The following is a 9,807-nucleotide window of genomic DNA, read 5'->3' as shown; positions in this document are numbered from 1 at the left end:
TTTCTAACAGTCCCTTGAAATCAGTATTATTTGTCATTGGTACTGTAGTCATGAAACAATATTTTTATCTCATTCCTCATTTCAAAAATGTTTATGAGTATTTTTCTTTTTTAATAGCAGTATATTTAGATATAAAAAAGCAATTTTTATATTCAGCATTCATTTCTTTGAATAGTGTTCTCAAAAGAAGTACATTCAGTGCCTGAAAGTTGTTAGTATTGAATATTCTCACCATTTCTGTCAACACTAAATGATGATCAGAAGATTTTTTTTCTTGGCTAGCAATTATTCCCTGTGAAGAACATGCAGGCAGTCATTCAAGATTTACATCTCTGCTTTAAGTAAGTAAATTTCCAAATATAAATAAATACATATATAAACAAGTGAATTTTTTCACAATTAAGTGAAAAAATTCTGTTCTAATTCTGAAGCCTGGGTTTTCAATGACTAAAATGCAAGGATTTGTCAAGCATTCCCCCTCATATGAGAACCCTATAATGCTAAGTGTTGATTATATTTATCATGTTTGTGTTTTTCTATAATCCAAATAAGTGTTTTTCTACGATGTATGCCATGGATATTAGGCAACATGAAATACAGTCATTTGTAAAAAGTAATTTTTTTGGTAGTTCATTCTGACTTACTTCCGAACACAATGATAATAATTCTCTTTGTGACTGGCTTTTTACATTCCTTACTAATAGTATGGGTTTAATTTCATTTTTTTGATAAGTTGTGCAACTGTGGAAGATATTTCTAGTTTTATTTCCTTCCATGCCTTTAGTAAGTTAATCAGTTTTGAAATGATGAGCATTATTTTTTATTTTTATTAGGAAAACTCTATTTTGTAGAGAAGTTGTTGTGCTGTATTTAAAAAATGTTACAAAAATCTTTATGCTTTCATGTCCATAGTTTGAATGAGTCTAATGACCGAAAATTGACATGGGAAAAATGGATTGCAAGTCTCTTAAAATGAAATCTCTGGAAACTCACTGTCATTTTTCCTGTTCACATGTTTCTTGTTTAAAAGCTTGCCCAAATCTTCAACCTCATAGCTTAATTTGATTACCAGCTTCATTCTTCTATTTACTAATAAGTAAATCCTAATACATCACTCACTAATTTATATACAAAGTAACTGTGAGTTAAATATTTGTTTTCATTTTCATCACTATCTTTAAATTTCATTTAAGTCATTATCACATTTGTATGTGTGAGTTGAGGATATAACAATATAATAATGATATTAAAAACATATAAATAATGTGTGTATACACAAAGACTATACATAAATGTTCATAGTAGTTTTATTTGAAGTAGCCACTGAAATAATTCAAGTGTCCATCAATGAACTAACATAGTGAATTTCAACATTTTTCATCTCATAACACATATAAACTAATTACTAAAATTCTGTGGCACACCAAAAAATATATATATTTCCAATTTGACAATAAAATGGGTGTGATTTTGTTTCATTCACACTGGACAGCTATTGTTGTGTTGGCTGTTGTCATTTTTAAAAAAAGATTGACAACCTAAGAAAAAAGTGGTCAGTGCCCCTGACTAAACAGTCAAGTACTGCATGTTTTAAAAATTCTTGCAGTATACCGGTTGAAATCGCTGGGCTAACGGATAAGCAAATATAGTTTACAATGGATAACAGTTAGAAACAAAAAGTCATGAACTACTAATGCACACAACATAGAAAAATCTCAAATTTATTATGTTGAGTGAAAAAAACTAAATAAAAGAAAATTTATACTGTATGATTTTATTTATCAGGAATTCTAGAAAATGTAACTATATAGTGACAGAAAACTTGTGTACAGGGGCAGGAGGCCATTTCTGGAGGTGATTATAATAAAATGTTGACAAGACAATTTGAATTTGGATAGTTTTTTTTTTTTTGCATTTTTTCAATTAAGGGTCTTATTTTGGTGTGCATCCGATACAAAGTTGTCCACAAAGTTTCTGCAATTTTATTTGTTTTTGTATTTGTTTATAGTTTGCTTTTATTTCAGGAGTTATTTTAGTATTTAAGTTCTATTGGTTCAGAATAGTATTTCCTGACACTTTAGTTGACAGTAGTTACTTAACTAAAACAAACATATTAAACAGTTTTCATGACATAAAATTTGGGGCACACAAGCGCAATTTGACAAAGGGATCCCTACTTACTATAAAAAATGCTTCATTTGTTTGGGTTCTTTACTGTTGCCTTATGAATTTTGGGGGGGGGAAAGACCATTCAGAAGTGTTTCCTCAGCAAGGTGTTGCATCCTTCCTCCCCAAATAAAATTGTACATAATATAATCAGGGAAGAGAAAGTAAACTATCTGAAAATTGGTAAGTGTGTTTCTTTGTCCAGAAATGGTGAAATTGCTCGCTGTTTAACATTTCTGATAGAGACTAGAGCAGGAATTCCTTGAAACTCTTCTCTGTATTAATCAGAATAAGCTACATTATCCTGCTGTAACAAATAACCCCTAAATTTAGTAGCATAAAACAAAAACAATAACAACAAGTTTATTTCTCACTCAGGGTACATAGATCCTGGAGATTGACTGGTGGGGAATGGAGAGGGGAGATTTCTAGACTATTCTCACTAAGGGGACCAGAATGAGGGAGGTTCATCTCCAGGTTTCCACTGCTGAAACAGAGAATGGCGAAGCGATGGCAAATTGTGTGCTCCGTATTTATGTTCCCACCCAAAAGTGACATAGATTATACTCACTCTATTTCCCTTTTCTTTATTTTTAAAAATAGCCTTTACTTTTAGAGCATTTTTAAGTTTATAGAAACATTGTACAGAAAGTACAGTTTCTGTATACTCCTTCCCCACTCCTACAGTATCTTTTATTGTTAACATCTTGCATTGCTATGGTACATTTGGTACAGTTGAAGAGCCAGTGTTAATACATTATTATTAACTAAAGTCCATAGTTTATATTAGCCTTCACTCTTTGTGTTGCACGTTCCATAATTTTGACAAGTGGATAATGTCTTATACCCACCATGATAGTCTCAGACAGAATAGTTTCACTGCCCTACAAATGCCTGAGTGCCACCTATTTCTCCCCCCCACCCCGTGAGCAACCACTGATCTTTCATTGATTTCTTAGTTTTGCTTTTTCCAGAATGTCACATGGTTTGAATCACACAGTATGTAGCCTTTCAGAATGGCTTCTTTCACTTAGCAATAAACATTTAAGTTTCCTGCATGCCCTTTTGTGGTTTTTATGTATTTTTGCCATTGACTAATATTCCATTGTATGAATGTACTACAGTTTGTTTGTCACCCTCACTCATATTTTATTGACCAAAGTAAGCCATGTGATGACCCTGACTTTAGGGAGGCAGGGAAGTGGAGTTATGAATTCGAAAGGCAGTTTAATTAATCTTTTAGCCTCAGTGTCTTGAGTGAAGTAAAAATGTTATGTTTACTATCGAATATTTTTCATGTGGGATTAGGAGAGTTTAAATTTAATGATAAGTTGGACCCCCAATTATTGCCATGAGGAAAGTAATAAAAAGGACCAGAGTACTTCTTTTAAAGAAATACCCAGAGCAAGTTGTCAAAACTTGCCTGTAGCCTGTCCACAAACCCCTCTGTGTCTTCCCTGAAGACCTTGTGAGTGACTGGGTCTCTGGACTCCTGAAGGAATCAACCTTCATCAGAAGTGTATGCAGTGTAATTTTAGAACACCACTTGGCATTATCTTATTAGGGGTCCCCGAACTTTTTACACAGGGGGCCAGTTCACTGTCCCTCAGATCGTTGGAGGGCTGCCGCATACAGTGCTCCTCTCACTGACCACCAATGAAAGAGGTGCCCCTTCCGGAAGTGTGGCGGGGGGGGCCGGATAAATGGCCTCACGGGGCTGCATGCGGCCTGCAGGCCATAGTTTGGGGACACCTAGAAACAAACATTATAGTAAATCAGGCAAAGGCCTGTCCGTAACACAAGATGCACCATTGTTTCTAATAATACAGAGAACTAAAGTGCTGAAAATGCAGAGGGGGAACGTGGAGGTTCATGAAGGTAACAGATTTAGGAAGCAACCACCATCCCAGGGTGGAGGGAACAAAGGGAGAAATTATGGTTACTGAGATCTAAAAGCTTGGTGGAGGGCCCTGCAAAGCTGAAAGCCAAAACCAGGAGGGGTGTTGCCTGGTGGGCTGGCACAGGATTCTTGGGAACTCAGAGGAGGGACTCGGCACAGGGACTGAACATCTAGGAGGGGGCTAAAACTGAAGGAGTAAGTTTAGCCTGGCACTGGGAGTAAAGGAGAAATTGAAACCCAGAACTAACTGCTGCTGGGTGGTGTCCACAAACCAGGAAGAAAACAGGAAGGATATAGTCTCTTCTCTTTCCTGACTTCCAGTCTTTCTCTAGCACCCCCTAATGAAAGATCCGAATGGAGACCTAGCTGGTAAAGCTGAAATGTGGCTTGCAGAGGCCCAGATCCAGCATCACAAGGCTAAGAATGAGGCTAAGTTTGGAGCTTAGAGATGAAACATCCTAATAATCAACACAGATAGTAAACAAATTTTTTTTTCTTTTATGTATTTTTCTGAAATGAGAAGTGGGGAGGCAGAGAAATCTTCACATGCGCCCGACTGGAATCCACCTGGCATGCCCACCAGGGGGTGATGCTCTGCCCATCTGGGCCGCTGCTCTGTTGCAACCAGAGCCATTCTAGTGCCTGAGGTGGAGGCCACAGAGCCATCCTCAGCACCCGGGCCAACTTTGCTTCACTGGAGCCTTGGCTGCAGGAGGGGAAAAGAAAGACAGAGAGAAAAGAGATGGGGAGGGGTGGAGAAGCAGATGGGTGCTTCTCCTGTGTGCCCTGGTCTGGAATTGAACCCAGGACTTCCACACACTGGGCCAACGCTCTACCGCTGAGCCAACCGGCCATGGCCAGTAAACAAATTTTTGACTAGTTCCTATTTCTTATCCTACACAGCTACTTATTCAGCTAAATGATTCAAAGGAAGGCACGGGCCAGAGAAGAAGATAGATCCAGAATTGGCAGGTCCTAAAATGCTCTCTTTTTAGTAACTATCACCTAAAAGGACCATCCCTTCAGTCCCATCAGAAACTCCATTTGGCTATTAAATTTTTTTTTTTTTTTGGTCAGGACTGAGTAAAAAGATAGTCAGGGTTTCTAGCTCTTGCTTGCAAGATTTCTTGGAGGCATTTGTACCCAGGTCACTTGGAAAAACAGATCTACAAATTGTCTTGGTCCCCTCTGGGAATCCACAGGAGCTCACTATACATTTTGAGTTTTGAATGACAACATTCCTCTATAAAGCCAGTGCACTCATCAGCCATTCTCCCTTCTCTTTATTTACTCCTTCCTTTTCTCATTTGTTTTATTCATTCTCTCTTTCTCTCTTCTACTCCATTTTTAGATTCTTTCCCTTTCTTTTCTTTCCTCTCCTTTTCACTCTCTTACATGACCTGCTCTTCCAGCGGGCAGTGCGTGTGGCTGAAGGAGCATGACCCCTGCGTGGGAAAAGCCAAGCGTTAAATCCTAACCCTGTACTTGTTTTATGATCTCGGGCAACTGATATTTTTATTTTCATTTTTCAAGTGTGGGAAATGATAACAGATAGGATATATGTTTATTGTAAGAAACAAATGAGAAAATATATATGTAGTACCCTCTAGATCTGTGATGGTGAAACTTTTTATAAAAACCGCCCACTTTTAGCCTGACCAGGTGGTGGCACAGTGCATAGAGTGTCAGACTAGGATACAGAGGACCCAGGTTCGAGACCCCGAGGTCGCCAGCTTGAGCACGGGCTCATCTGGTTTGAGCAAAAGCTCACCAGCTTGGACTCAAGGTCGCTGGCTTGAGCAAGGGGTTACTCGGTCTGCAGTAGCCCCACGGTCAAGGCACATATGATGAAAGCAATCAATGAACAACTAAAGTGTCACAATGAAAAACTGATGATTGATGCTTCTCATCTCTCTCCATTCCTGTCTGTCTGTCCCTGTCTATCCCTCTCTCTGACTCTCTCTCTGTCCCTGTAAAAAAAAACACAAAACCACCCACTTTTGCAGTGCTGGTCAACCTGGTCCCTCCCGCCCACTAGTGGGCAGTCCAGCTTTTCATGGTGGGCCAATCACTGCACCGTTTGGTTACTGCGCTGTTTGGTGCCCCCCCCCCCCCAGCTGGACCAGGTTGACCAGCACTGCAAAAGTGGGCGGTTTTTATAAAAAGGTTTGCTATCATGGCTCTAGATGATAGGTGCTTAGTAAACATTTGTTCCCATCTACTCTTTCTTTAATTATCAAATGTACCCTTAAGTGCTCCTTTAAAAAAACAACTTAGTACTTTTCATACACCCGCTGCAGGGCCCTGGGTTAGGCACTTATCCTAGACTCAACTTTAATTTTTCTATTGCAATACTAAATTGGTTATTTTAATCTGACCATATTTCATTGAACTCATTCTCTCTGTCCTAATTATTTGAAAACTGAAGAGGTTCAAAATTCAGTTAGTGGTTGTCAGAATTACTGAGCTGGCATAGTTTAAATAAAGTAAAGGAAAGTTTCTAGCATAAGAGAACAAAAAGACAGACTAGATTTGGACCGCCTGGCTGGAATCGGTGGCAGGAATTGCCCATGACTCAGATGGAAGGCTCAAGGCCCGAACTGTCATCCGATTACATACCGGGCCAGAACCAATTTTTAGATGCCAGTCGCCGTCATGCGCAACCTTGCCCTGGAGCTGGAAAATGGCCACCAGGGCACAGGAGGGTGGAAATAACCTTTTTCTCTGTCCTCAGTGTTGTGACACCTTGCTGGTTATTTACCTTTCAGCCCCTGGAATCCTTAACTAAAAGTAGTTGCAAAGTCAGCCAGCCAGCAAGCTAATTTACCTTGTAAGCCAAGCAATGCTGAAGAATTTACAAGTTGTTTTCTCTTTTATCCACTGAGTGCTGGCCAGGGTAAGCCTAGCCCTGCATCTTGAAACAGGGCTTCTCCTCTTTGTAGCTGAGGTCCAATTAGCTGTCCAAATTCCACGGAGTCAGTGATACCTCACTGAGGAGTGCAAGTGAGGCTTCTGAGTCCCCATCGTCCCCCTGTAGGGGTGCAGTGGTACCACCCGGCACAGCAGTGTAATGGCTGAAGTTTCTTTTATTCTCAAGAGCTTTGCAGGGGTGATGGAAGAAAAAGTTTGGGAACAAAAGGGGGATTTCTTACTGTGGTTCATCTTGTGGCTTCAGAGTCTTGAACTCCAGAGTGCGGGTGTAGAGAATGCTCATTCTGAAGAGGAAAAGGTCATGTTACACATGGGACCACTTCCGGCTGGGGATGGAAGGGGGTTCACGGCAGGTTATCAGCTGGTGTGCACAAAGCTAAAGTCCAAATATTAGAGGATTTCACCAATTTAAAGAAAAAGAAAGAGTAAGGTAGAAGTTCCAGGACTGGTTCAGCAACTCAAAAATATCATTAAAGTGCAGGCCCTTTCCTTGTTTCTGCTATTTTTGTCCTCATGTGTGGCATTGCATGGTCACAAAAAGGCTACTGTCACAGTGCCAAGCATCATATCCTCACCTAACTGCATCTGTAGCAGAAGGTTAAATTCAGACTGTGTGATGCTGTGCATGCCGCCCGTGAAAACCCACCCAATTCACACACGGGCTCATGAGGGCTATGAATGCTGGAGTCTCCCTCTTGGGCTTGAAGTATGACAAGATTTATTTCCTACTAATGCCGTGCCTTGAGTAATAATATTTAATATTCACTGAGCCCTTAGTATATTCCAAGCAAAACACTTTTATCAATCATCATAACAACTCCATGAAAACGATAATATTACTATCATCCTCATTTTACAGATGAGGAAACTAAAGCTTAGAGCAGAGTTTTTCAATTGTGGGTCTTAACCCATTAGTAGACAATGGAGTTCATTTAATGGGTCATGACTAGCATTTATAAAAATCTGTATAGAATAGAATTGATCAAATAAATAGTAAGTGCTAAGAACAGGTCAAGAATAATTATTATATTAAACTTCTGCGTCAATTTATGAGCATATGTGTATGTGTATGTACATGAATACATACATATATATATATATGTGTGTATGTGTATGTAGAACTATGTTAAATATATAATATTTACTGTGGACTACAGTTTAAAAAGACATTTGAAAGCCTATACTTTAGAGAGTTCGATTAACTTGCCGAAGATCAATGCTAAATTATGAACTTGTCATTTGAATCCACACAGTCTGTGAACAGAACCTGGCTCTCAATCACTCTGCCTTGCTGCCAAGTTAACTCAGACTATGGTGAGCAAACACGGGGTGTGAGTGTGGAGAGGGAGAGCATGGCTGAGGAGCAACCGGAAAATGGAGGGAAGCACTGGACATTCAGAACTTCCTCTGTTCCCCCTTCACTGGACTCCAGAGTACAGAGGCTTCAGTAGTGAGGGGCCCAGCGAAGGCCTGGCCAGCTGCCGGTGGGGCCGCTGAGGGCTGCAGCAGCCATGGGTCTGGCTCCCCAGCACAGTGCCGGTGGATGCGAGGCTTATTTATTAACAGTTACCCCCTTGTATTTACACACCTCTCCTGGTTTAAACAAAAATGGTATCTGCTTACTCTATCGATCAACGTCAATCCTGTCAGGCATTCTAGAGGGGAAAGGGCCCTATACTTTGTGTTTTGGATGAGGAACATAAGCCATGAGAGGTAGAGTGACATGCCAAGGTCACATGGAAAATGATGGCGAGCCTGGGCCAGAGCCTAGACCTCTGCTCTCAGGTCTGGCTTCTCAATAATGAACATCATTTGTATCGCGACTGTGGGCCCTTCAGAAGGTGGTGGCCTACGGGCTGGCAGGAGCAGTTTGTGTGTGCCAGAACCTGGATGCTCGTCCGAAATCCCTGGAGAAGATGTCTAACTTCTTTGGCATCTATGGTGAGCCGCTGGGTGGGGTGGGACCTTCTCGTGGGAGTGCGGGGAAGTGAGAATGGAGAGGAGGGGGCTGCGTTGCCTCTGGGCTTCTTTTTCCAAGCATAGGGTTGAATTTTCTTCCAGGCAACTTTTTTTTTCTTTTTACAAAAATAATTTGAGACTGTTTTCCAGGGAAAATATACTGTGCAGTCTTTGTGCCCACAGCACCTGTAAGAGTGGGTTGAATCAGGGTTTTGTTCCAGGTCCTGAAAGTTTATGGTCCATTTAGCTGTGAAGCAGAGTTTAATGTTGGCAACCTTTGGTGTTTGTTTTAGTTTCTGAAAGTTGCTAACCAGTCTCCCTTCTCGGGGAGGAGCATGAGCCTGGAGGGGAAGGCAGAGTCATTGTGGGGACAGGATGACCAGCATGGGGGGGTTAGGTGTAGAGTCTTAAGGGACCAGTGGACATTTCTGCCTGATGTCGTTAGTGTGACTGGGCTTTAGCCTGGACTCCTGGCACATGGAGCTAAGCCCTGAAGGTGAGGAACTCAGGGTGTTTCCTGAGCCTCTTGCTTCTGGGACTTTACAAGTGTGGGTTCTAATGGGCAGCTGCAGCCCCTGGAGCCAAACACACAGTCTTGCAAAACATAAACATTTGTCTATTTTTCTCAGCCTTGCTCTCCTCACTTTGTTACCATCTAAACCAGAAATGTCATGCCGTGAACTTGGTGGGAGAAAAGATAGCTGGCTTAGACCTGGCTACACAGACCCCATTTCTGGGGCTCTGACACTAGCATGTTGGCTTCCTTCCATCACGTGTGAGACTCTGGACAAGAGGCCTAATGTATGTCACCTGTCCTGCTCTGTATACTAGCAGTAAGTGACACTTTCTTG

Source organism: Saccopteryx leptura, chromosome 6 (assembly GCF_036850995.1).
Source record: "Saccopteryx leptura isolate mSacLep1 chromosome 6, mSacLep1_pri_phased_curated, whole genome shotgun sequence".
Classification (NCBI taxonomy): Eukaryota; Metazoa; Chordata; class Mammalia; order Chiroptera; family Emballonuridae; genus Saccopteryx; species Saccopteryx leptura.
Note: the sequence above shows the minus strand (reverse complement) of the source record.